This window comes from Macaca fascicularis, chromosome 12 (assembly GCF_037993035.2).
Source record: "Macaca fascicularis isolate 582-1 chromosome 12, T2T-MFA8v1.1".
NCBI classification, from domain to species: Eukaryota; Metazoa; Chordata; class Mammalia; order Primates; family Cercopithecidae; genus Macaca; species Macaca fascicularis.
Window position 1 is genome coordinate 103,256,743 of NC_088386.1, and position 26,646 is coordinate 103,283,388.

The 26,646-nt window shown below is 40.3% G+C and overlaps 2 long non-coding RNA genes across 2 annotated transcripts in view; one reads left to right on the forward strand and one right to left on the reverse strand.

The window, feature by feature from the left end:
- The window catches only part of LOC102140779 (uncharacterized), a 30,562-nt gene extending 17,951 nt beyond the window's left edge, over positions 1 to 12,611 (forward strand). Inside the window, exons 2-3 of the long non-coding RNA XR_282825.5 lie at positions 8,261 to 8,323; positions 9,086 to 12,611. This is a non-coding gene — a long non-coding RNA (uncharacterized lncRNA). The remainder of the gene's footprint in view (positions 1 to 8,260; positions 8,324 to 9,085) is intronic.
- LOC123567941 (uncharacterized) overlaps positions 11,086 to 26,646 on the reverse strand; it is a 181,654-nt gene continuing 166,093 nt past the window's right edge. Inside the window, exons 3-5 of the long non-coding RNA XR_010580061.1 lie at positions 18,097 to 18,151; positions 13,130 to 13,319; positions 11,086 to 11,578 (exon numbers count right to left, since the gene is read on the reverse strand). This is a non-coding gene — a long non-coding RNA (uncharacterized lncRNA). The remainder of the gene's footprint in view (positions 11,579 to 13,129; positions 13,320 to 18,096; positions 18,152 to 26,646) is intronic.

Here is a 26,646-nt window from a genome sequence, read left to right on the forward strand (position 1 = left end):
CCCTTGGTGATAGACTGTGTTTTTAAACATGGTGGTGTCAATTGATTTAGGTATTTTATTGAATAATTTTACTGTTCCTGTGCCCAGAGGCTTTTTAAAGCAGGGACCAATTTTTTAAATCAAATAGATAAATGTGTAGTCGTTGCACTTGAAATAAAGGCAGCACAAGCAGTAAGGCTAGAATTTCCACTTGAGCTGTATAACTATTTGCCTAACAGCCTGGAGGGTTTCCTAAAATTTGGAGAAGCAGCAATGGGGACTGGTGGCTGAACTTCACTGCCACCATCCTAAGCCTTTTACATACTGTCTCCCAGGCCTGAAACCTATGTTCCCAAAGTACCTACCAGGATCTGGGCCACATGGGCATCTTCTTATCCTCCTGGGGAGAGGTAATCTGACCTTAACTATTTCTTAAGTCCCTTTAACATTCAGCTGTGTCTCTCCCCTCAATAGTAGAATAATGAATAATGAGTCATCATTTTAGACTATTCCTGCAAACTGTTGCCTGTCACTATTTTGCCCACTGTAAATCACCTTAATTTTAGTACAAAATAGCTCTCTACAATCTAAAATACTAACTTTTTTCTTATGGAAACACTGCAATTAAACAAATTAAAAATCAGCATCATTAATAGTAGAGCATTCTAAGATTATATACCTCCTAATGTGATGCAATATGAGTGTACCGCATCACTTTTGAAGGATGTTTAACCTAAATTGGACCAAGCCTAAGGGATAAAGAAAAATGCTATGACCCAATAGAAAAGAAACATCTAGAATGTGGGATGTTCTACAAAATAGCTGGCCTAGTCTCTCAAAAAATACAATGTTGTGAGAAAAAGAGAAAGAAAGAGAGAGAGAGAGAGAGAGAGAGAGAGAGAGCAGGGTCTATTCCAGATTAAAAGTGACTAGAAACACTGAATGGAATGCATGACCTTGATGAATCTTGGTTTGAAAAATAACAGGTATAAAAGATACTTTGGGGATAATTGGGGACACTTGAGTTTATTGGATGATCTTAGAGAATTACTGTTAATGATCCTAGAAGTGACTATACTAAAGAATGTTCTTTTTATTTTTTAAATTCATATATGTCTTTACCCATAACTGAAAGTGCTATTACAGTGCCTAAGTTATTTACAACTGTGCAATAATGTGTTGAGAAATAAATTATCTAGAAGGCAGCAGAAATACATTGTGAATGTATATAAAACTGTAGCATGTTCACAGATTTACTTTTTATATAATTACTGGTTCTGTAGTGTTTCAAGTTATGTTCTCAGAAAGAGAGACAAAATGCCCAAGATTAAACAGAAAATATATGAACCATATCCCAACACCAGTGTCCCCAGCATCCCCAGCCCCAGTCTGAGGCCGTCTGGGTCTGCAGCTCCATGGCAACAGGGCCGTGGCTGCGAAGGCACTCTCCTGACCCTCCAAACTGCAGGTCACTAAAAGGTTCTTATTTTTAGAAGATGCATATTGAAGTATTTAAATCTGAAGTATTACATCCAAATGGTTAGTAAAATATTAGCTGTTCCTGAATCTAAGTGGTTAGTATATGGGTAAATCATTGTACTACCTTTTCAACTATTGTGTATGTTTGAAATTTTTCATAATAAAGAACTTTTGAAATGTGAATTTTTTAATGTGAAGTTCTGAAACTATTAACAGTTTGGGCACTTGGAACCCACGTTTCTGCTTCATGAACTGAGGGCTGGAGGGTGAAGGACAAATAAAGCCAGTCTTAAAACTTGGGCTTCTAAGCCCTATTCAGTGCACTGTGTGCTTTCTCTGCACTCTTGGTCATCACGTCAAAGGAAATATGCCATAATTACTCTTTACATGTGTCAACATAAATAACAAACAGAGAAAGGCTCACTACAGGGAAAGACCTTTAAACTTGGGAATAAAGCATTGATTGCAATGGGAATTACACATACCATAGTAAATTATGTGTGTATTCAGGGAAGTAAAGAAAGAGAAAGGGTTTTAAAGGAAAAAATGAAGAGGAGTACATAAGTGTTTTGAAATAATTATCCTTGGCTACAAAGATCAATAACAGGGTGATGCTAGTCTGAAGTTGGTCAGACAGTGGCTGGGCAGATGTCCTTGGGGAAATATTTTTTGAGTAAGGTTGTGATGGCCTTTGTGCAAGGTTGTGGGTTTTGTAGAGTCTTTTTTGTTATAAAACATACAAGCGTGAGACCCATCTCTTCATGGCCTTTCTTGGTCCTTTTTGTCAGGTTTTCTTAACATTAGTGACTCCATTTTGACTCTGACAACTTTCACACATGTAGTTTTTGCTATGCATTTGATGAGCAAACAGATGAGGGACACAATATTTTATGCATACGGTGTATCTAGTCCATTATTTACTAGACTGAACCTCTAACATTCTCTCTCACCTCTCATGATCAAATGTCACGTTTCCATACCCTTCCATAATGCAGACTTCCAAGTCCTAGACCTGTTAAAACTGGGGTCATCTTCCTGCGTTTCTCACAAGAAGATTAGTTTCTAAATTCAAGATGATAAAATTGCTCAGTACAATAATTGACAAAGAAGATACCTCTTGGAACTGAATAGATAGTTTAATCATTGTGGTGGAGGAGGGGACATTTACTTGATTATGAAATAGAGAGAAACGACGATTTGTTTAAATTGGCAAAGCCAGCATTGTTTGGAGCTTCTGTGTCTTCTGCAAGTCATAACCTTCAAAATTATTGTTGCAATCACAAATATATGAGGTTGACCATTGTGTTATTCATATTCTGCCTCTTTCTGGGTGTCATAACCAGAAGATAATAAAAACACACATGAAATTGTTCATAATCAGGGGTCAAAGTACAACGAAAAACAGGACCTGAACTGACTATATTTTGGATTGTTTTTATTTGGAGGATTTACTTCCCTGAAAAACACTTTAGTCTGCCAACTCCTACAAAGAACTCTTCTACTAAGAAAATGAATTACCACATTGCAAGACATCATCATATAATCTCATCTAGACCCCTGCTTCTGAGATACCTCACAATTATAGTATTTTATTCTTTCCTTTAAAACCTAAAAAGAAAACTGTGCACATTCATTCCATGTCATGTTTTCACTCTTTTGTGCTTTGGATTTATTACATTCTCACTGGATGACAAGCAGTGTTTTAAGTACCTAGAACAGAGCAGACAACATTGAAAATAAAGATTGCTGTTCCATGGATGTTACATTCTAGTGGAGAACAGAGGCATCTCAATAATAAACATAAAACACCGAAGCCTGGGGGTGTGAAGAACCTACCTTAGATATTGTGGTCCAGAAAGGCCTCTCCAAGGAGTGACCTTGGAGTTGAGACTATTCATCAGAGTTACCACATAGAGATCTAGGCAAGGGCATTCCAGATAGAAAAACCAGCTAATGCAAAGGTCTCAGGGCAGGCACAAGCCTGTTGGGCTTGAAGGGCAGAAAGCAAGCCCCAGTGACTGGAGCATGGTCAGTGACAGAAAGAGTGAAATGAAATGTAGGTCTTGGCTAGAAGAGTGAACTTGACTCTAATTGCATTGGGCAGTTATTGGGGGTCTGGAATCAGGAGAGTGGCATGATCTGATTTACACTTGAAAAAGGCCTCTTGGGCTGACATTTATGATCAGAGACTATCTACTGACATTTAGCCCAAATTCCTCCCGCTGCAATTAAAGTGCATTCTCTCTCCTCACAGTGAACAGATGTTATTTGATGCTGATATCATCTCACATGCCTAAGGAAACATCAGATGGCTAATATCAAGATCGCCAGAACACTAGAATGAATGTAGTAAGAAGACCAGAGTAAAAATCATCTACCTGAATTACACTCAGAGGCCACAGATGAAAATGAAACCCATTTCCAGCACCTCTTTCCCACTAACGACCATGCCAGTTCTTTCTTTAATCCTCAAAAATGACCTTACATTCTCATTGATTCTCAAACTTCAACTCCCCACCAAGCAATCTGTGGCAACAGCAACCTTAATATCTCAGAAGACTTTCTCCAGTATTCATGGTCGGGATCATAATGGTGATATAAAAGAGTATTAAGATAGGACGGGTAGGACTTCTGGTGAAACCTCTCCCCAGCAAAACAATTTAACCGGTGATAATTATAAAAATCAAAATACATCATTTACAGTTTCTGGAAATTGTCCTAAGAACATAGGACAAATGGAAAAATATTCATTTAACATAATCTACCAAGTTTTATAAAAATGGCAAGTGTGTGGCATTTTAGCCATGACCTACTTCTTTAACTCTCCTCCCCACCCACTCAGTTCCATGTCACAGAAACTGTACCCTGACCATGAACAGCCAAGAAGATAGGGACTTCCTCTCCCCACAGCACACGGTCTAGGCCTATGGTTTCACCCCGGGAGGGGCACGTTGCCAGTGGCATTACTCATTCTCTTCCTTCCAGCCTGGTGTTGCAGAAGCTCTATTCAAGGCAGGCTTGCCCCAGAGGACAGGGCTCCTTTCCCCAGTCCTACACAATTGTAGCTCACTGAGAATCCTGGGGCTCTGATCACCCTTGCCCCAACTCACCCACAGGAGAAGTTCTATGTTAGAAAGGACAGGCTGAGAAGACCAGGGGCTGGCACTTCCTTCCCCAGCCGGCTTACAGAGCTGGAGTATAACCCCTAGATCTGGTGCAGTGGCACAGGGTACTGCCCAGGGGATGTGGTGACCCCCAGGATGTACAGCTCTGCAGCTCTGCCTGCAGGGGCTGTTTGAAACAGAGAATGGAGAACTCCATGCCTAAGGATGTTGTCCAAAACAAGGGAAATCTTGGTGGAGAATAAGAAGAAGCCAGTAGCTCCAGGATACAAACAAAACAGCAGAGCATTCAGAAGTTCAATAGACAGAATCGGACAAAGAGCAGCCAGGAAAAGCCCTCCTGGGATCACAGGCAACACAAGGTAGGATCCTCCCAGGCACAAGGGGCTTAAACACAACCTCTGACCCAACACTGGCTTGAAAAATAAGCCTTCATGACCCAGGGGTGACTCCTAGGAAGCCAGGCTTAAAAATAAAATCACAGCGGCCGGGCGCGGTGGCTCACGCCTGTAATCGCAGCACTTTGGGAGGCCGAGGCGGGCGGATCACAAGGTCAGGAGATCGAGACCATCCTGGCTAACACGGTGAAACTCCGTCTCTACTAAAAACACACACACAAAATTAGCCAGGCGCGGTTGCCGGCGCCTGTAGTCCCAGCTACTCGGGAGGCTGAGGCAGGAGAATGGCGGGAACCCGGGAGGAGGAGCTTGCAGTGAGCCGTGATCGCGCCTCTGCCCTCTAGCCAGGGGGACAGAGCGAGACTCCGTCTCAAAAAAAAAAAAAAAAAAAAAAAAAAAAAAAAAAAAAAAAAAAAAAAAAGCTTTGCTGCTTTGGTCGGGCGCGGTGGCTCAAGCTTGTAATCCCAACACTTTGGGAGGCCGAGACGGGCGGATCACGAGGTCAGGAGATCGAGACCATCCTGGCTAACACGGTGAAACCCCGTCTCTACTAAAAATACAAAAAAACTAGCCGGGCGAGGTGGTGGGCGCCTGTAGTCCCAGCTACTCGGGAGGCTGAGGCAGGAGAATGGCGTAAAAAAACTCGGGAGGCGGAGCTTGCAGTGAGCTGAGATCCGGCCACTGCACTCCAGCCTTGGGCGACAGAGCTAGACTACGTCTTAAAAAAAAAAAAAAATCACACTCACCCTGGGCAAACTGGAAGATTATGGCATGCCCAAGACTAAGCCTTCTTGGGAGCAATTAGAGAAAGAAACTCCAAGCTACTAGTCCATGGCTGAATATGGGGGCAATAAACATAAATTCTCTGAATTATTATGGCAGCCTGTAAGTCACACACACATCCAAAGATAAAGAGTAAAAATATAACTGGCTAAGGGGGCTTAAGTACCACCTTTGCCCAACGAGTGGTTTATGTGGACCCAGACCCAGGAGCAGTCCCTAGGTAGCCAAACTAAAAGATAAAAACAAGGGGAAAATATCTAAGCATGGACGTCAGAGGTTGCACACTGTGGGAGAAACAGACATCACAGGATTAGTTCGGTCCAATCATTAAACAAATAAACAAATGACAAAACATACAACAACCACCACCAGTCCTGGGGGTTGGGAAGGAAGGGAGTCCGTGTCCATGGCTGCTGTAAAATATTATTACAGTGTCTAGTTTCAACACAAAATTGTGAGACCTGCAAGGAAACAGCAGTTGTGAGCACACATCTCCCAGACCTTGGTTTCAAATACCATCCTCTAATAAAAGGAAACAGGGTTTCTTGAAGAAATGACTGAAACTAGCACTTGGGCAGAAAATAGAAGATAAACCTGGAGTATCTTATAGTGCCAGAAAGTAAGGAAGTGCTAAAAGCAAACAAAACCCCTACATTGATAGGGGTATGTCCAAGGGGTCACAGAAGCCAACAGAAAGAGCTCCCAGTGGCCAAAGCTGAAACCATTTGAGCAAAAAAAAAAAAATGAACAAAATAGTATTAGATTATAATCCACAGTACAAAATAAATATTCATGGGTCCATACTAATCTAAAACAATGATTGAATAAATAAATAAATGGGGGAGAAGAGCCAAATCTCCTGGCAAGAGAATTTTAGATAATTTATGTAGATACTCTTCCTTTAACGAAAGGACCATAAAACCCCAATCCTTAAATATGGACTGTTCATAATGACTTTCTTCCAAAGAGTACTATGGAAGAGGGGTAACTTAGTGTGGAGAAACCTGACAAACACTATCTCAGCTGAGTGTTCAAGGTAAATATCAACAGTGACAAATCATGTTGATACTATCTACCCTTCATACGATGTGATGAAAATGACCCATGACATCCATGGTTTTCCTTTAAACCCCTATAACACCACTCTACGTGTGAGAAAAACATTAGGCAAATTCCAAATTCCAATTGAAGAGCATCCTATAAAATACCTGACTGGTACTCCTTGATCTTGAAACCATCAAGGTTATCAAAAACGAGAAAAATCAGAAATCGTCACAGCCAAGGGGAGCCTAAGGAGACATGCAAACTGAATGTAACATATCATAAATCGGATCTGGGAACAAAAAAATACATTAAATAAAAACTAAGGAAACATGGGGTATATACTCAAAAGAACTGAAACGAGGAACTCAAACAGATGTTTGCATGTCCACATTCACAGCAGCATTATTCGCAACAGCCAAAACGTGGAAACAACTCAAATGTCCATTGATAGATGAATGGGTAAACACAATGTGGTACATACATACAACAGAATATGATTCTGTCTTTGAAAGGAAGGGAATTCTGACACACGCAATAACATACATGAACCTTGACAGCATGACACAAAGTGAAATAAGCCATACACAAAAAGATAAATGTTATATGATTCCACTTACATGAGGTACCTAAGCAGTCAAATTCATAGAGACGGAAAAGAGAATGGTGATTGCCAGGAGCTGAAGGAGGAGAGAATAAGGACTTAGTAGTGTTTAATAGGTACAGTGTTTAACGGGAAGATGAAAATGTTCTGGAGATGAACCGTGGTGACGGCTGCACAGCAATGTGAATGTACTAATGTCACTGAACTTTACACTTAAAAGTGGATAAAATCATAAATTTTATGTTATATACATTTTGCCACATTTCTTTTCAAAAACAGGAAATCTGAGTAAACTATGGAATTTAGTGAATAAGAATGTTTCTATACTGGTTCTTTAATAGTGACAATTGTCAATACCAATGCAAAATGTTAATAATAGGGAAACCTGGGGACAACATATACAGGATCCCTGCTATCTTCTCAATTTTTCTGTAAATCCAAAAAGTCCTAGAAATGAAGTCTATTTTTGAAAGGAAACATAAAGGAGAAATAGGGGGGAAAAAAGACATGAACATGAAACACAGAAAAACACTGGTATGGTTGGACAGATGTAAATCCAACCACACCAGTGATAACATTAAGTGTGACTAGATTAAACAATCCAATCAAAAGAAAGAGATATCTGATTGGATTTTTTAAATGACAAGATACAACTATATGCTGCTTACAGGAGACATTTTAGATTGAAAGATACAAATAGGTTGAAGGTGAAAGGATGGAAAAAGATACACAAAACAGATATACAAACAGCAACCACAGGAGAAATGGACTGGCTATACTAATATCAGACACAATAAATATTGTGGTTATCCTGTTTGCTGTACCAGTTATTATATAAACCCCTTCTTCTGCAGAATGGACCTTCATTGAAAATCCGGTTCAGATGTCAAGACAGATACCAGACCTACATCAACGAGGTATAAAAATCTTCATTACTTCTGTAGTGAGGCTTTCTGAGGGCAGCAGGGCAGGCTTTCCAAGCTTGTCCAAATGTGGGTTGAGTGAGTAGGGGAAAAAGACTGGCTTGGGGTTTCTATCATGACCAGGCAATTGGGGGAGGATGAGAGCTCCTGTGCACTACCACAGTAGAGATCTATTCACTTGGGTTGAGGGAACTCCAGGCAAGAGTATCAGCAATGTCTTCAAAGAAGCCATGAAAGTGTCCAGAAGAGAGGCCAGGCACAGTGGCTCATGCCTGTAATCCCAGCACTTTGGGAGGCTGAGGTGGGTGGATCACTTGAGGTCAGGAGTTCAAGACCAGCGTGGCCATTATGGCAAAACCCCGTCTCTACTAAAAGTACAAAAATTACCCAGGTGTGGTGATGTGTGCCTGTAGTCCCAGCTACTCAGGAGGCTGAGGCAGGAGAATTGTTTGAATCCAGGAGGCAGAGGTTGCAGTGAGCCAAGATCACACTACTACACTCCAGCCTGGCAAAAAAAAAAACAAAAGTCCGGAAGAGAAAGAGAATACATTAAAGATTTTCTAAGCCCTGCCTTGGCTTCAGTGCTTGAAGGGTCAGAAAGTCAGGTTAGCAATGTGGGAGAGTAAGAGTAGAAAGGAAGAAGAAAGCTGACCACACCCCCTTCATTGACTGCTGGCCGCCCACCTGTAGCAGGTCTGAGCTGCCACGCACAAACTGCATGATGGACATGAATACAATTTCAATCCCTCTTTCTAGGAGCTCTCCCAGCCCAGCAGAAGGAGTGAATGTGTGATGATTGAAGTGTGCAGAGAGCACTAAAGGAGAAACCAAGAAGATGACATTTGCACAGGCCCGTGATGAACAGACCATCTTCTGGTTGGAAGGAAGGCATGTGCAAAGGCAAGGTAGCTGAGAAGGCAAGATGGACTTAGGGAATTACAAGACATTTCATACGCATCCTGTGTTCTTGTCCAGCCAAAAACTGTTAGGAAATAAGATATCTGCAAATATCAGATTATGCAAGACCTGGTTAAAATAAAAAAATTAAAAAAAAAAAAAAAAGCCTTTACCTGCAAAGAAACAGGTAGCCATGAAATAATAGTAAGCAATATTAGTGAATGGCATTTGCATTTATTAAAATTTCTTTTTGGAAGAAATATGGATGACTGGCAGGGACCAGAATGGAGACAGAGATAATAAATATGAGACTACTGTGATAGTCCAGGCAGAAGACAATGAAGGCCTGAATCAGAGCCAGCAATGATAGTAGATGGAGTGAGGGGGATAGTTTCAAAAGGAAGTGACATGTGAGGAGAAAGGTGACCTAAAATGTCTGCGTTCAGTGACTAGATAGATGGTGATACTGTTATCTAAGCATTGCCTGAAGAAGGAAAATGAACTGGAGTGAAAAATGATGAGATCAACTTTGGACTTGCTGAATTTGAAGAGTCGGCTGTAGCTGGGTGAAGCTGTCAAGTATCATGTTGGATATTTAGGAATGTGATCAGCACAGAGATCTGGTCTGGAGGTGTCCAGAGATTTGATTCAGTTGGCATGACCCCAAGAGGGACAGTTGAAGCCATAGGCATTGACGATCCCTGTGACTGATCCTGTCATTTGGGTTGAATTTCTTAAATTCTTAAAGATATGAATGCTGGCATACATGTAGAAAACCAATTTAGGCTTAGAAAATTCATCAAAAATATTCAAAATATTAAAATTAAACATATTATCTTACATTAACAGCAGTAATAATAATTGTTTCATATCCATGAAAGAGATGATATTGTTTGCATCTTTAGAATAGGTCTAGTTTTGCATCCTACTCTTTTGTTCAATTAAGAAAATCTGGCCGGGCACAGTGGCTCACTCAAGTCTGAAATTCCAGCACTTTGGGAGGCCAAGGTAGGCGGATCACGTGAGGTCAAGAGTTTCAGACCAGCCTGACCAACATGGTGAAACCCTGTCTCTACTAAAAATACAAAAGTTAGCCAGGCGTGGTGGCACGCACCTGTAATCCCAGCTACTTGGGAAGCTGAGACAGGAGAATCACTTGAACCTGGCAGGCAGAGGTTGCAGTGAGCTGAGATAGCGCCATTGCACTCCAGCCTGGACGACAGAGCAAGACTCTGTCTCAAAAAAAAAAAAAAAAAAAGAAAAGAAATAAAGAAAAAAAAGAAAGAAAATCCTGGCAGGGCATGGTAGCTCACACCTATAATCCCAGCACTTGGGGATGCCAACGTGGGCAGATCACTTGAGGCCAGGAGTTCGAGACTAGCCTGGCCAACATGGCAAAACCCCGTTTCTAATAAAAATACATAAATTAGCCAGGCATGATGGTGTACACCTGTGGTCCCAGCTACTTCTGAGGCTGAGGCACGAAAATCACTCGAACCCAGCAGGCAGAGGTTGCAGTGAGCCTAGATTGTACCACTGCACTCTAGCCTGGGCGACAGAGCAAGATCTGGTCTAAGAAAAGTAAAGTAAAGTAAATCTTAACCAACTCACAATTATAGGTTGTTGGGAATAGCAGCTGATAATTGATGGCTTTTCAGATAGTTCTGTAGAGTCCGAACCATCACAGGTTCAAGATAACTTTGGAGAGTTATTTGCTGAGAGATGCCATCAGTGTTCTGCCAGATGCTAGATTGACAAGCATATCACTCTCAAAAGTGGAACGTTTGAATGTTTGAACTAGAGCTAATGGGAAATAAATTCTTAAGCCTCTTTTTGGTTGCATTTACATCTTGAAAGCATTTGTTATTATTTTCTTATACTCTTTTGCATGTGGTTTTGAAATATGTGCAATGATATACCATTAAGTTATTTTTCCAACAAGCCAAGACAATTACCTGTTAGAAAAGAGTAAAAACCTCAATAATTAAGCCAGTTGCACCACAGTTTAGTCTGCTAAAGAATATCCAAGAGCTCATCTTTAACGTTAAAATCCATGTAGGGTTTTTTTACCCTGATGGACTTGGTTCAATCTATTCAAGGTACTGAGTGTATATCACTGAGGATACATAATTTGAAAAAGCTACTTGAAATCATAGAAATGGTGTTTGCTGGAATTATGACATTAAAGAAAAACGGCAAGTTTTTTTGATATAACTTTAGGAAGCAATTTCACAATACCTGGTAAAACTGAAGTTGCACATACCCTTGAATTCAGCAATTCCTCTTCTAGATATAAACTCTCCAGGAACTCCTACCACATGCAGGAGGAGACATGAACTATTCATTTCAGCGCTGTTTATGACAGAAAAAAACAAACAGCCTAAATGTCCATCAACAGAGAATGAATGAATGAACTGTAATAAATGTTTACTAAATGAACTTAAGCCTAAAAGTATCAACATGGATATATCCCCAAAAATTCATGTTGAGAGGGAGAGTTACACAACTATATTAGCGTATCATACCACTTACAGCATATTTCAAAACATTACAATAACCTGAATATTATCTGTACATCATATATATGCAGCAATGTTATTAAAACAATAAATAATAAACACCCAAATGAGCAGTTATGTCTATGTTACTCAGGAAAGAATAGGCTATGGAGTGTCAATAAGCACATCCCAAAATCCCATTGGCTTATAAAGACATATTCCTCATCTGATGTGAGTGTGATACGAGTCAAGTGGCACTTGTATCTGGACATTTGGGGCACATGGCCTGCAAGATGCACCACATCAGAGAAGGACGGGGGTGACCACCCTTGCTCTGAATGCCTTGATCCAAAAGTGGTTTCAATTTATATTTCTCTAGCCGAAACTTCATACGACCCCAACTTAGATTTTTTAGCGAGCTCTAACTCTCTGGTATAGTGGTAAATTCTGAAAGAGGAGGAAAGAAAATGGGTTCTGGGAGGAATTTATAGGGTCCTTTAACTGATTCTGAAATATTGTAACACTTTTTAAAAACCTGAGTGTACTATGGTGCATAAACTCTTGGTGAAGCTCCAAGGAAGCTTGATGAAGTTGCACTGCGTTGTTCTCTCTGGGTGCTTGTTTGTATTATCTCATTAATCTTTAAAAAACTGATTCCACTTCTTCCCTCATTTCAACACTTGTATGAGACCTTCTGCTTGGTATCCTGTGGACCTTTATAGGGTAAACACATATTTTTTTTTTCACAGTATCTTGAAATCACAACATTCTGGCTGTGGTTTTGTCATATTCACAAATTTTAACTATTTCTTTCAACACGATCAAGTTAAGGAAGCATATTGTCAATCACCAGTTATTCTCTGGGAATAAAGTTATGAGTGCTTTGATAACCAGGTACGACCTATTGCATTCAGCAAGCATTGACTGTATGTCTTCAAGAGCCAGGCACTATTACAGATTCTAGGGACAAAGAAGTCTCATTTTCTCATGGAAATGAGAAAGGGGACAGATGGTAAACAAGAAAGCAAAAAGTAAACAAAATAATTTCAGGGCAATAAGGTCTGAGAAAGAAAAAAACAGAGAAATGAGATGGAGAGTTCTGACTCTGATTAGGAAACGGGCACCCTAGTGGCAAGAAGGAGATGGTCATGATAAAATCTGGGGAGAGAGTATTCCAGGCAGAAGGATCTTCTAGTTCCTTGCTGAACCCACAGCTAGTGCCCCCCCAGTATGCATCCTAACACTGCATCTCACAGTATGACTCCTGAAATAATTGTTAATTAAACAAAATCCTCTCTCCTAGTAGCATGGAGTTTTAGGAAAATATAACCTAAAGACATCAAGCACTTCACCCTTTCATGTATATGCCACAATACAGCCCGTTGATGTGCACAGGCAAAAATACCTGCTAGTCTTCACACATATGATTATGATTTCTCTTCCATTTTGTGTTCCATTGATCTTACATGTCTTCAACATGTGAATTGATAAAAAGAATTTTGCTGATGTCCTGTTCCCCTTTATTTCCAGGCATAATGTTTTAATCAACTTTGTTCTTTGGCTTCTTGACAAAAGTGTGATCTGTAACATTTTTCCTACAAAAAAAAGGAAATGTAAAATATGCTATTCTCTTCTCTACCTTTTAGAGACAAAATTACTCACTTATGTACCAGGAATTCATATTTTGCAGTTGTTCTGGAAAAACTCAAATGGCTTAACAGAGAGGATGTTGGGCTTTAAGGGGACAGGTACAAGAGTAATATTAATACTACTAAAAATAATTACTAATTACAATATTTATTATACATTTACTATGTGCTTAGTATTGCACTAAATGCTTACATGATTTAATTTAAACTTATTTAAATTTCATAACAATACTATGGGGTAGGCAGTATGATTAAAATTTTGCGAATGGGGAAATTGAGGCTTAGAAAGTTTAAATAATTTATCTGTGGCCACATGGTTCCAGAAACAAAAGGTGAACCCAAGCAATCTAACTCTGTATCTGCACTGCAAAAATCTAACAAAACCATGACTATATCATGCTCTTAGATGAGGGTGGGAGGTGTAGAATTAAGGAGAAAGTCAAAGTTGCTGAAGGAAAACCAGGCAACAGAAGCAAAGAAAGGAGAATGTCAAGAAGAGCGATTTTTAGAAGGTGTTGATAGTGCAGCTGACCCCTGAGAGTGAGCACCTTCTTAATTCTTTCATCTCGCACCCTAGGCATCTCTCTGGCCTTGAGCTAGTCCTGGCTCTGGGGAAGTAGAGGACTAATAGAAGATGAAAACAGGCAGAAGGGGAGGATCATGTAGAACCCTGTGCGTTATACTCAGAACTATAGCTTTTACTCTGAGATGGGAAGTTATTGGAGGGTGTTAGGAGAGGAAATAGCATTATCTAATTTAAGCCCTCAACTTTGGTTGTGGGTTGATAACAGGGTGGAGGAGGGTGAGGGCAGAAGCAGTGAGACAAGTTAAGAAACCATTGCAGTAATTCAGGCAAGAATGATAGTAACTTGGACCAGGTGGCAGTGGGATGGTGAGAAGTAGTTAAACTCCAGACAGATTTTCAAAGTAAAGCTGACACAATTTGCTGTGGGACCAGATGTGGGAAGTGAGAGAAAGGGAGGAGTCAAAGATGATTGAAGCATTTACCTTAAAGTCAAGCCATCTGAAGCCTAACAAAAGGCTGTTGAACTTAGAATTTACAAGATGCTGGATGGCCTTGGTGAGAGCATTTCCTAGGGAGTGGTAAGGGTAGAAGTAAGATGGGACTAAATTGAGTAATAAATGAAAGATAAGGGAGTAGAAGTACTAAGTATAAACTATGCTGTGTGTATGTGGACAGAAGACTTGATAGTAGCTAGGATACCCTAGGTTAAGGAAAATGCATAAAAATATTCTTAAGATGGGAAAGAATTAAGTATGTTTCTGTGCTGAGAACAAGAAAGCAATAGAAAAAGAGTGATTGAGAACACTGAATACAAAGAGCAAACCTCCTGAAGAGATGGGAGTAGGAGTGATGTAGCCCAAAGCACAGGTGGAGGGGCCAGGTCTGGACACAGGAGGATTTTGAAGGGAAAGAAGGAAGAAAGGAGGGGTATGGCTGTCACTGTTTCTGGGGTGGGAAGGGAGAAATTGAGGGAGTTCCTCCCTGACAGGCTATACTTTTTTCTGTGAATTAGAAAGTAATATCATGAGCCAAGCGTAAGGTTGTTCAGAGTGAGAACAGTGAAAATTTTTAACATTCTCTTGGAATAAAGAAGCATAGGATATGGGCTGCCATGAGGACCTTGCAAAAGCTGGAGATTGTAAATATGTAGCTGAATCAATTCACATGGTTAAGAAACTGACTTACATAGCAGGAAACTGCTTATACAATATACTTCAATCCAATAACACAGTGGGTCTCATCTCTGTTTCGTATGAATTGATAAAACATGATCTACAGGGCCAAAGCCACAGTTCCAACTATTTAAGAAGAATGGTGCCCACACTTTTCCATTTAAGTTACGTATAGTGCAAAACTACATCAAAGCCTAGTGCTAAAATAGGTTTAGGCCAAATTCAGATTTATTTCACTAAAGAGCTCCATATCCTTTGCTTCTTTCACACACTGTTTTGAAGAATATATCTATTTCAGTTTTCAGTCTCGTCCATTTCAACATCCAGTTTCTCCGGCAGTAATAGATATCAAATAATCATGAAAAATTTTAAGCTCACTTTATTTTATATTTTATTTTATATTTTGTAAAGGCCCGTATCATTTGGTATTTACCTGAAACACAAATCTTAAAATTAAACTATTTTATTATTGAAACTTTTCCAGTATGCTTTTAAGATTTCTGCAAGTCTCTCCGTTTAAGAAAGAGAGAACTAAATGTAGTAGAAAACTGCCTTATCATTGCGATAGTTGTATAATTTATTTTTTTCCATTGGACAATGTGCTTAGCAACTTGCACATTAAACCTTCTTTTTTTTTTTGAGACGGAGTCTGGCTCTGTCACCCAGGCTGGAGTGCAGTGGCTGCGATCTCGGCTCACTGCAAGCTCCGCCTCCCGGGTTTACGCCATTCTCCTGTCTCAGCCTCCCGAGTAGCTGGGACTACAGGCGCCCGCCACCTCGCCCGGCTAGTTTTTTGTATTTTTTAGTAGAGACGGGGTTTCACCGTGTTAGCCAGGATGGTCTCGATCTCCTGACCTCGTGATCCGCCCGTCTCGGCCTCCCAAAGTGCTGGGATTACAGGCTTGAGCCACCGCGCCCGGCCCACATTAAACCTTCTATTAAGATTATATTAATATCATAAATATGCAATAAGGAAACCACTCTGAAAGTTCAAAATAATAACAATAACCTTTCCCTCAAGTAAAACCTTTTATCTTGAGATCTCAATGCACTTTCCTACAAGCCTGAGTATCCTTGCCCAGCCACTTTTGCAAGGAGACAGTTAAAATGCTGCCTTCACTTTATTCACTGACTCCAAATGCTAGTTAGGCTCACCGGAAAGCAAAGCAGATGCCTAATGTAATCATGATTTTAATTCTTAACATTTCCTACAGCAGCATTTATAACCTTTAAGTAAACAGGACCTCTAGTCTGTAAAAAGCCCCAAGTGGATGTCTCTTTCTTCTTTGCTTTATTCTTTAGCCATGGCTAGGAAGGGGCAGAAGGTTGTAATTCTGGCAAACTCCCACACATGCAACATGGACTCACATCTCTCACAAAGAGATACGCATGCACACTGATGCAATCATGGCTAGAAATGAATCAGGGCCCTTGAGACAGGAGCTCATGACTAATGCTCTCTGAGGAGCCCAGGGGCAGCTCGGCGAACCAACTATATCCGGGCCAGCACAGAACAAAGTGCAGGTGAGCAATGAGCTATAGCACAGGGAGTGGGAGGGGCTGATGCGTGTGGTTCCAGGGCCTGGAACACATCCTCCGAAGGTAATTCCCATGTAATTATAGAGTGCCAAAAAGGGAAACTGAGCTTTGGCCTGGGTCATGCGTGCAAACTCACTGTAGGATCTACGGTGACTTCCTTTACTTCTCTGGGCCTCAGTTTTCTCATGTCAAAAAAGGAAGAAATTGTATAACCACATCAGAAAGACTCCTTTCTCCTCCACACCCTATGAAATACTCAGTCATTTTTTCCTGTTCCCTCAAGAGACATAAAGAATGTCATAAAAAGAAGTGGTGGGAATTGTTCTCCTAAAAAAATATTTTAGATTCTCAAAAACGACTGACAAGTTCTCCAGGTTGTTTCAGCACTACTTGTTCTGTTTAAAACACTAAACAAGCAGGAATAGTGGAGGAAAAAAAGTGTTTCTCTCTTTATCCTAAAGTATAGTCATGCGCTGCATAATGCTGTTTAGGTCAATGATAGACCGCATATGATTATAACACCATGTTTTACTGTACCTTCTCTGTGTTTAGATACACAAATACTTACCATTGTGTTACAATTGCCTACAATGTTCAGTATAGTAACATGCTGCACAGATTTGTAACCAGCCTAGGAGCAACTGGCTAGATGACACAGCCTAGGTGTGTTGTAGGCTGTATCGTGTAGGTTTGTGTAAATGCATTCTAATGTTTGCACAACGATGAAATCGCCTAATGATGCATTTCTCAGAACGCATTCTCATCATTAGGTGCTGTATCACTATAATGTCCACGGAAGACATTTTACCAAACCCTGTCCACTTCTGTGGGTATTTCTCTGACAATGTCTAGTCTCCTAGAAGTGCCTAACGTGGAGTGTGGAGTATCTTTCACCACAATGCATAATTCTGCCTAGTCACCACTTTCTCTAAAACCTTTATCCCCTAAAGCATCTTTTTCCTGGAATCACATCCCAGGGAGTAATTTATTAAAGAAATAACTGAAATCCATAAATTTGTCAGCCTTGTTTCTCACCTGAAGGAGAGGTAAAAAAGAAAGATAACCTTCCCCAGCTTGGGTCAGCTGGACCTAAATTGAAGGGGTCTTTAGAGCAAATATATGAACGTTTGGGGAAAGGGAGGCAAGGAAGGACCCTTGAGAGAGATGAGTGACTGCTCAGCCTCAAGCAGTGTCTATTACACACAAATATCCCAAGGTTTCCTGTTTGCCTTTGAAAAAGTGGGAGGAGGGAACAGATTGTCCCAAATTTTTCTTTTTAATTGATGTGACTGGAAACCAAATTTTTTCTACTGTGGAGGATGTCTGCAGTCTTAGTTACTCCCTTCAAATGGAAGAACAAAGCTCCCATGGAGGAACTGGAGAGAGCTGAGCTGAACTGAGCTGTAGGTTGATCACATTTCAAGGTTTGCTTGTAATCAATACTACTTTGGTCACCCCTAGATCGTTATTGCAGAAGCCTCCCTACCAGTATCAGGATCCTGCTTTACTCTGTAGCCACTTCCTGGAGTTCTTCGAAAACTCTAAAAGAAAACAAAACCCAAACACATCACATCAGAAAGATGAGGCATTAAGAAGCTTAAAAAGCTTAAGAGGAAGTAGATGCTTGTGTAGGGGAGTTTTTAGATTAGGGTGAAAGAGACAGACATAGGAGGAGAGAAAGTCAGTTCTATTTCCAAAGAAAATGAGAAGTTGTTTTATTGAAAATTAAACCTATATCAGGGCCGAACCAGATCCACCAATAAAGTAGTACTCTTTATTACTCCTCAAGTGTTTGGCATAGGTATTTTCCACTTGCAGCTAGCGTCTTAACGGTATATCTCAAACAGACATTTGCAAAACCAAACAGGTGAGGGGCCATATTGACTCTTTTGCAGAATTCACATTCTGCAAAAGAATTCACATCCCTAATACACAGAAAATATGATTTATAAAAATCCACTATTTTTTCGTAGAACCATTCAGGAGCACAGCAGTGATACAAAGTGAATATTCCTAGACTCTAACATAAAAAAAAAAATCTAGTCAAAATGTATTGTTTTCAGTGTGTCGAAAGAAATTGCACATACATGTAGCAAACAACTTTACATTGAAAAAAAAATCTTTACTGTTCATGGATTAAGTTTTACCTAAAGTCCTATTACCTGCAATGGTGCTCATCCTACAGATGTTTACTCATAATCTATCTTGCTCTTTATAAATCGAGTCAACAACTATTACATGTCTTTTATGGACTCAAAATTTCAAGAACTCTGTGAGAGGCATACAAACAACATATACATAATGTGCAGTTATCCATGACATGGATTTCAACTGTATCCCCCAATAACCCAGGTTCTTTAGGTCATAAATGGATGGGCTTTATCTTCTAACAATCCACATCATCTATAGCAGATTTTCCAGATGGTAAGCAATGGAATGACTAACTGTCCAGGTTTTCCCAAGACTGAGGGAGTTCCTTCGATGTGAGAGTTTCAGTACTAAAATCAAGAAGATCTCAGGCAAACCTGGATAAGTTGGTCATCCTAGAGAGTTAAGGGAGAAATTACATCATTCAATTCTATCAATGTAGTAAACACATACTTGTCCTCTGCTTCTTCCTTGTCTTTCTTTCCCTCCCTTCCTATCCCATCTTACTCTCTTAGGGTAGCTCTATGGCACAGTGACTAAGAGCCAGATTGTGGTTTCCAAATAGATATGGGTCTAAATTCCAGCTTTGGCATGTCTTTTAAAAAATCTTGCACAACCGACTTAACTTCTCCAGTCCTGCTTCCTTACTAGTGAAATGCTGAAAATTATTAGGTTGTGACACATGAGAAAATGCATATGAAGTACATACCATCATGCCTGATACATACATCATGCTTTATACATGTTAGTCACTATTGTCTCTGGATCATGCCCTTATGGATACTTCCAGCTTCCAGGGTTCTGGTTCTGAGACCAATATCAGGGCATGCTATAGACCAACAGGAATTAAACCTTCCCACCGAAGTGCATTTGCAGAGCCATATGCAAATCAATCCTTTGACATTTCATTAATGAGAAGGCAAAAAGTAGGTGCAACTGAAGGCAAGAAGTAGGTAAATCAAAGCAACATCCTGATTACCCACTTTTCCAACTTTTCTCATCCAATCTCTTCAACCAACCCCCTTGCATTATTGTTCCCATGTGGTCGACACACAAACACATAGAGACATACACATCAAATAAACACACAGAGGCACACACATACACACAGAAGTTTTTACATGGCTGAGCTGGGAGAAGCCAAGTAAAACACTTTTTCCTTTGTTTCTAGACTATTTAGCAAATATGAGGAAAAGGATGTGGCACTGAAGAGGGGACTCAGAGAGACAGGGCCAGTGGGTGAAGGAGGAGAGGATGTGCTGGGAAGAGAATATGCAGAAAGGAGATTTTTTTGGGCCACAGAGTTTTTGCTAAAAGCAGCTAGGAAGCCCCACAGCTCCAGTGTGTGTGAACTCCTGGTAATTTCCTTGGGGAATCCCGCCTCAGAGAACCTCTACCCCGAGAATTAGAAGGAAGCTAAGCTAGGTGAGTTTCCAAATGGAGGGGGTGGGTGAGTGACTAAAGGCCTGAAGACCGGCCCAGAAGTTTCCCAGTGGGCGTCCCCTGGCTGCTCTGACAGCCACAATAGGAACTCAGCCCAGAAGAGGGGAATGCCGAGGCCAGGGACGATTGCTAGTGTTTTCCTTTGTCTCTCAGCTTCCTGTGTTTGAAACGAAGGCATCCGAGGCTCTCTGTGGCCACCCTTGCCTGGGATTCTTTCCTCAAGAGGTGTTCTTGAATTTATGAGAACTGCCAGGAAATGGCGTGAGTCACGTCTTCTTAGCAGACAATATTCAGCTTTAGAAATTCCCAGAGATATGACTTGTTTATAGGAAAGGAAACAGGGCTATTCTGAGCTGCCAGGGGAAGAGGAAAGCGCTGCTCATTTTTTAAAATACCGTGTTGAAAGGTCATACATGCGGCCAGAGTGCCAGCAAGAGCCCAGTATAGACACTGATGTTAGCAGTTCATTTGCCTACATTTCAGGCGATATTTTTGAGCATGGCATTTTAAAATGCGAGTTCCATGGCATTGAAATTCCACTCCCAGTCCTAAGCCCAAAGGCCTACGCAGGCTCCGAGGGGTAGTCAGTGGGGTGGAGGGGTGCAGCTAAGGGTTTGTTAGGCCTGGCTGAGGGGAGGGGAGGAGCACATACAAAGACACCATCTTTCTCTACTTTCTAATTTCACATTTCTTGAGCATCCGGCTGATTTTTGTTCCCATATTCCATGTTCCTTCCTCTACTGTCTTCTTGGTGTGAACAACTGCCATGTCTATTGTCCTTACCTTAAAAGATTGTTCAAAGCGGCCAACTTTGGAAGATGTGTCCAAGGAGAGAAACTCGGGGGAATTCCTACTCCTGCAACCCTTGCTTCTGCATTGGGCCACTTTCTTGTACAAAAAGTTTGGTCCTGAAATGTTTGAACTCATGAAGGCACTGTTTACACATCTGTCACTGTTAGCAGAGCCAGTCAGCTGACCACAGGGATTGATTTCCAAGGAGAAGATAATCCACTGAGTATTCACTGATTCAACAATAATTAGTCAATGTGATATTTTCATAGATACCACATCTGATAAAATCAACACCTTTTCCTAATTATAGAGTAAACATTTCAATAGGAATAGAAGGATGCTCCTTCAATGTGATAAAGATGCTCTTGGCTTAAAGTAAATAAAGTTTATAATTAATTGATAAACATTGAAAATCAGAAACAAACACAAAGAATGTCCTTTAGTATGATTATCTCTGTTTGGGGTTTTTGTTTGTTTGGTTTTTGGGGTTTTTCTGAGACAGAGTCTTGCTCTGTCACCCAGGCTGGAATGCAGTGGCACGATCTCGGCTCACTGCAGCCTCTGTCTTCCAGGCTCAAGCAATGCTCGTGCCTCAGCCTCCCAAGTAGCTGGGACTATCAGCTAGCATCATTATCACTTTAGATTCTCTGGTTAATGCAGTAAGTTACAAAAACAAAATGAATAAATTTTGTGAACTAAGGTACTAAAGTACAAGAAAATCACACAAATACAATCTGAAAAAGTCAAAAGAATTAACTAAAAGCTTTCTTAATTTAAATAAGGAGTCATAAAGTGACTTGGAATAAGATAAATACCTAAAAGGCAACAGTATTTCTATATAGTGGCGATAACCAGATAGATAATATAAAGCGAAAGAAAAGCCATTCAAATAGCAACAAATATAAAATATTTATAAGCTCAATAAGAAATGTATTAAAAGTTTTAAAACCTTGATTGGGGGATATATTTTTAATAATTAAGAGGAAGAGTTATATTTCTATTAGATGGAAAAATTCAACATAAAGATGCCAAGGCTCCTCAAACTTACTAAAATAATTCTGTCTAATCCAATGGGGCGTTTCTTGGAGGTCATTAGAATGAACATTGACGAATTGCTAAGCTTAGTGCTTATCTTATTAAAAACATTCAAATCTATAAACAGGAAAACTAGCCAAATACAAATATTCTTAGGGATCAGCCTTGTAAGATATCAGAACCTATTGTAAAAACTGAAACTGTGCATTTGATGTAAATATAAAAAGAAAATAATGAAATCCCCTGAAACACCCTATTATATATATGTGTCACATTTTACAGATGGCCTCATAGTTGACAAAGTTTTCCACCTGCATTATCTTTTGTGCTCCAGAATCATGCTAGGAATCAAGTCGTATTACTATCCTCAGTCTTAGTTCTGAAGAAACTGAGGTTTCTTCAGTTGTGGCTTGACCAACATAATAAAACTAAGATAAACCCAGACTTGAACCTAGATTTTCTGACTTCTCTTCCCAGGCCTCTTTTCACTACATTGATATCACAATACATTGGAGAATATACTTTTTTTAACGATGCTGAAATTAGGGGGAAAAAATGTTTCGGCTTGCTCTTACACCATGTACTCCTGCTAACAATAAACAAACAAAATCCTGTAGTTGTTTGATGAAACACAGAGATAGGACACTGAACTAGGGTCTGTGTCTGTGGTTGTCCCTCACTGAGCCCACTCATGAAGTGCGAAGCTACAATGCTTCCTATTCACCTCCTCCCGCCCCACCCCCACCCTATCAACCCCATCCACCCCAGATGAATTCCTTATTGTCACTAAGATGCAGCAGTGCCCAAAGTGAAATTGAAACTCTCCAGCAAATTACTGTTAAAAGAAAGTGTAGTCAGTCTGTTTCTGGGGAGGGGTTGGATAATTAGAGAGTAACTGATTAGGAGCATACAGTTAAGAGTGAGGACAAACAGAAAGAAGAAAAGGAGTAAGCAACTCATACATGGTACAGACCCACTATGTGGGAAAACTACTCATCTCTGATATTGTAGCAAAAAGGCAGCTGTAAACAATAAACATACATGCTAGCCTTAGATGAATGGGCACAGCTGTGTTCCAATAAAACTTTATTTCCATAAACAGGCAGCAGGCAGACTATACATTGATGACTCCTGTACTAAGCAATTTAAGGTAGTTTTTCCATTCAATTATCCAAAAGAAATACTTTTAGATAAGAAATCAGAGGTTACTCGACATGACCACCTGACATTAAGATGGATACAAGTATTCGCCTCAGTAAGTGGCAGAGCTGAAATCTGAACTCAGGTCTTGTGACTCCTGAGCTGGGAAGGTGGGAAGTGTGTAGTCTTCTGATAGGGCAGCCTCCTGTGACTCAGAGGTGTTAACTGGATTCTGAGGATGTGAAGTCTCAGCAGGTAGAAGAGAAGAGGCCTGAACAGGCTGCATCTAATGAACCAGACATATGTTGCACTGAACCAGGCTGGGAGTATGTGGGTGATCTCTGCTGCGATCATTTCACAAAGCAGGGAGGTATGGACATGCCCACTCACCTCAGGCACACCCCTCGCCTCCGAGACATCAAATCCACTCCCCCTAACACAGAGCAGGGTGCAGTTGTGGTCAGAAGTGAGTGGGAGAGGGAGGGTAGGCAGATGGGTGGCTGTTTATGGAAACCAGGAAATCCCAAATAAAGTCATCTAGAGCAATTCGGGCAACTTCTTTGAGTCCAAGCTTTCCTTTCTGTGGAATAGAAATGTCTGTCCTCTTTCTTTTCTCTTTTTTGTTTTTAGCAAGATGTCAGAATAATACAATAGGGGGGAAAAAAAAACTCTGTATAAAATTCATTGGGCACCTCAGGGATACATGTCATTTGATGACATAGTCTCATTGTCACCCGATGCCCCATGACTTCAGCTGGCTCCAGAGTCTGCATGTAGCTTTCTGTGGGGAACTTTGCCATCTTTACATTTAACACATCTCTGCTGATGGACCAGCACTATTAAGCTGGTGCTTTGACAAGCACATCGACAAGAGACCAGGAGAGATGCCATGTAAAGGTTAAAGGACAGTGACTAAGGGGAGCAAATGAGCTTTTAAACGAGCCTGACACCATCCAGCTAGTTTTCATACTCCCTCCTGTGAAAAATCTTGACATATTGGTACATTGCTATGAGTTATTTCTTCATATATCAGTGTATAGTGGCCTAATATTATTTGCTCTTGCAGAGTGTTATCTAGGACTACAAACTTATTTTATTTTAAGCTCAATGACATTTCATCAACAGTTAACACAGCGTGAGTAGCTAAAAGTCACTTCAGGACAGTACATGAGGCCTCTCAGATGTTGTTGCTTTATTGCTTGACTGGATAGTTCTCTGACTTTCTCTACTTTTGATGGTTTCTGTTTTTACCCAGCTTTGTCTGTTTTGAGCTGTGTTTTTTCAGTCCATTATTATATATTATATTATTTATTTCACCACAAGATTTATTTATTATCTGTAATAATGAAAACTAATTTGTTTCATTTGCCCATGTTAGCTATGCCTAAAAGGGAAAACAATTCTCTCTAGTCATACAGAGAGGGATAGAATGGAAAGGAGATGGGGACAGTCACTGAGGAGTCTCTAAGAGGATTCCGTCCTGGAGAACCTCTGCTCTGGGCTTGGAGAACTGGGCTCAAACAAGGCAGGGTTCATGTCAAATCCTCGGCAAATTCTATCAGTTTGGGACTGAGTCTCTCATGGTGCCTAGACGTTGATCATGCTTTCTGGAAACTCAGAAACTGTTGGTCCTAATCTCAATTCAGCTATTGACATTCTGGTCTTTTCTATTTAAAGTCACAAAATTGACTGTTTATTTTCTAGTTGTAGTTTAATTTTGTTTTGTTTTAAGCTCTCTGAGTTGATTTCTGCCCAATCAATAAGGTGAGCCATACATTTAATCTGATTCTGTCATTGAGACAGCTGAACACCCTGGCAATTCTACAACCTACTCTGGATAAGTTCAGCCCATATAAACTCAGCCCATTTCCAACACCTCTGCGGCAGCTTTCTCATCTGTAATATGAGAAAACACTCACCTAGTTCACAGAATTGTTGGAAGCATTATATAATAAACAAGACTGTACTATATTTTTAACTGATGACATATATTTTCCTAATAAAAAATAACATTCTTAATAAAACGATAATAATATATGTCTCCAAGAAGACGAACACTAGATTTCCTGGGTGTTTTGTGTGTTGTAGAACTTTGCTGGTGCTGACAAGAATTTGCCAATCAGAACAGTTACATTCATTAATAAGAATAAACATTGACTTTTGCAGTTCTCTACTGATAATAATTTAGCCCTCTTTAAAAAAATCTATAAAAATATAACATACACATAGAAAAGTGCATAAATGTTATGTGTGATGAAGTTTCATAAAATGAATATACCTGTGAAACCAATACTCAGATGAAGAAACAGAATCCCTACAGCATCCCAGAACCAGCCCCATGTGCCCCATTCCAGGCATTCTTCATCTAAAGAAAACTCCTTTCCTGACTTCTAACAATATAGATTAGTTCTACTAGTTTTCATAATTTTTTTATACATGGAATTAAAAAATTATGTAGTATTAGTACAGGACTTTCTAAGCGTATTTAAGCTTAGTTCATAAAGAAGATATGGGTTCCGAAGCAGTCTTCCTTTTTTAGGCTGACTTGAGGAAAGAGACCTGGAGGAGGAGGGTGAGTAGAGGAACCCTATAATTTGTCATCCAAACTGGGACACCTTTGAGAGTGAAAGGAGGTGCTATTCATAATAACAGTGGACAAAAGGCATAAGCAGTGACTGTCCCCAGCAAACCAGGACATGTGGTCACCCTGGTGAGAGGGGATGGTAGAAGGTAGCAGGGACACACTGGCAGGAAAAATCTGTCTTTGGGGCCCGAAAATAGAATCCATTCCTGTTGCCTGATATGGATTCAGGACTGGGGGCTGGTAGCACACTTCCCAAGAAGTGTTGTCACTGGTAGAAAACTCAAGTCAATAAATACTTACTGAATTCCTGTTATGCGCAAGGCACTGCAATGGCACCAAGATGGCTCGGGCACTGTCCCTGTCCAAAGTAGCTCACAGTCTGATAATGGCAATGAGACAAGTTCACAAATAGGTGAACTGTAAGGTGGCTGCCAATGGAAATGTGTGAAGTATTATGTGGATTCCAAGGATGCATACAGTGTTATTTGGATTACAAGGAACGGGAGATTGTGCCCACTGGGAGACATGGGAAAAGCAAGCATCATGGGCTAGGTAGCATTCAGCATGGTCTAGAATCTTACTTCAGTGCTCCTCAACTATGCACATTAGAATTAGCTTTTCTAACACCCAATACTCAGGCAGCACCCCAGAATAATTAAATCAGAGTCTCTGGGAATGTGGCCCAGGTCTAAGTATTTTAAAAGCTCGCCCAGGTAACTCCAGTGAAGAGTGAAGCCTGAGAACCACTATTCTAGAAAGATGAGTAGGCATTAGCTGGCAGGAAAGGTGGGGCACAGAGGAGGCCATGGAGAGAACAGCTGTGAGTTAGTATATTCCCTCTTTGGTAGGCACATAGAGAAGAGTTGCCCATTGGGAATTAAATATGGAGGAAAA